This window comes from Pteronotus mesoamericanus, unplaced genomic scaffold (assembly GCF_021234165.1).
Source record: "Pteronotus mesoamericanus isolate MK-2021 breed Mesoamerican mustached bat unplaced genomic scaffold, CSHL_Meso_final contig_68, whole genome shotgun sequence".
Taxonomy (NCBI): Eukaryota; Metazoa; Chordata; class Mammalia; order Chiroptera; family Mormoopidae; genus Pteronotus; species Pteronotus mesoamericanus.
This window is the reverse complement of record NW_026555234.1, coordinates 28,430,287-28,432,304: the sequence shown is the minus strand read 5'-3', so window position 1 is coordinate 28,432,304 and position 2,018 is coordinate 28,430,287.

The window sequence follows — 2,018 nt, the reverse complement described above, 5'->3', positions numbered from 1 at the left end:
GAGGTGAGTGTCTTTGAAATAGTTTATGTTCCTAAGTAGTAATGATGGAGTTTAGGAGGAAAAACATATATTGAAGAGCTCTATATTTATAGTCGACGTCTCAACTTAACAAAATGAATTTGCCTGAGCAGCCTAGGGCTGACTGCCAAAGATCTTCAGTAAAGGTGACGTGATTTTGTATTCACCTTATCCGCCCAATTAATTGTATTGTTCTGTTTTGTTTAGTTTACTGTTAAGAAGCCAATTCAAAGAGGATGGCATCTGAAAGCTGTTGTGGAAAGATACATATTAACACCTTTACCCGCATGAAAATTCTCACACCACCATGCAAATACCTGAGTGGCAGAAACACCACGCAGAAGGGTATCATAAGTACTGACGCCTAAGTGGCTGCACCCCCAAGATTAGTCAAAAGAGAATGTTTACAGTCACTGTGGTCTTTGTTTTCTTCCAACTTTATTTTCAGTCCCTCATCTATTTTCGTCAACAGCAAATATTCCGTATCCAGCTGAAAAATAAATTGTTGCTTCTTTCTTTGAAGTGTCCCTGAGACTCTTCCCTTCCTTTTACCCCCAATGCCACTGCCTTCACTACATGTCTGTCTCCTTCCCTTGGCATCTTGAAAGTCCTCTTCACTGTGTCTCTTGCTACTCGCCCTACTTCTTCCCAGAAGTAGTTTCTTTCTAAAATCTTGTCTGATCAGGTCAGGGTACTGCTTAAAAGCTAACTGTTTTACAAGGATAAAATTCAAACTAAACATAGAAGCCCTTTCTAATAGGACCATATCCTAAAGTATAGACCTTATTACATTGCCTTTTTTCTTTGCCCTTTTCTTCAAGAACTTACTTTATCCTCTATCTACATTAGGTGTTCCCTGATCTCCAAATGTGTTGTATGTATTCCTTCTTTGTGGCTTTGTATGTTTCCCATTTTCCTGGCACATGCCCTACTCTCCTTCCATCTTTGTTGAAAACCCTTTCAGCCTTCAAGACACAGTTTCATCAGTAGCCTCTTCTGTGAATTATTTTTCATATTTTCTCAGACTTCTTCTTTTTTTAGACTCATTAGGACTTTAAATAAGTTGTGTTCAAAGAGCATAAATGATTCTATTGAAGTAGAGTATATTCATTTTCTGTTCTGACTACAGTCTATCTTTCAGGCTCTATTCACTGTGCCTGAAGCTAATAGCCTATGGATGGCTATGATTTCTGCAGCTCCTTTTAAATCATGCCTTTAATAAATTCTCAAAGCCTATAATTCTTCATGATCTACACATTATACAGATACGGCATTTTTTTTCTAGCTCTCTCTTTAGTGGATATAACAAGGAGGTTAAAGTGTATGTCTGTTTCAAGAACCCTATATTCCACTGGGAATAAAATTAACTCCCATAATCATATATTACAATTTATGATCTTCCTTTGTCTGCTGACTTTCACCCAAGTGAAATCATGCTCATAACCTACCCAATTTAAATCACTTGCCAATGCTAATGAACACCACCTGGGAAATACAAAAGAGATGTAGATCCCCATTAATAGCAGTAATCTCAGCCAAGCCTGACCCCCTCTACACATTAAACACTCCTCTTTGCAAATGACTTCTGACATATGCAGCTGTTTGAAATCTTAAAGCCAAACCTATGTTTTCAGAAACATCGATTTTTCTATGTATTTTTTTTGGTATTTTTGTCAAGATTTCCTTTTAAAAAAGAGCCAAATGAAGAACTGAAGTGAAATGGCTTAAAAACTTCTAAGGAAGCAGAAAAATCTTAAGACTAAATCCAAGCAGGATATCACAGAATAAGTTAGACAGTTTCAATGGAGATATGAAGAAAAAATGTGGAGAACAGTGCTAAAATATTTCACTAAGTTTTATTAAAATATAGTTCAAAATGTTTGGAATAATGATTATTTAGATTGAAGATTAAAAGAAAAAGGTAACATACACACTTAAATTTATTCCCTTACCTTTATAAAGATATGTTTGACTCCTTATTTTAAATATTAAAAAAAGAG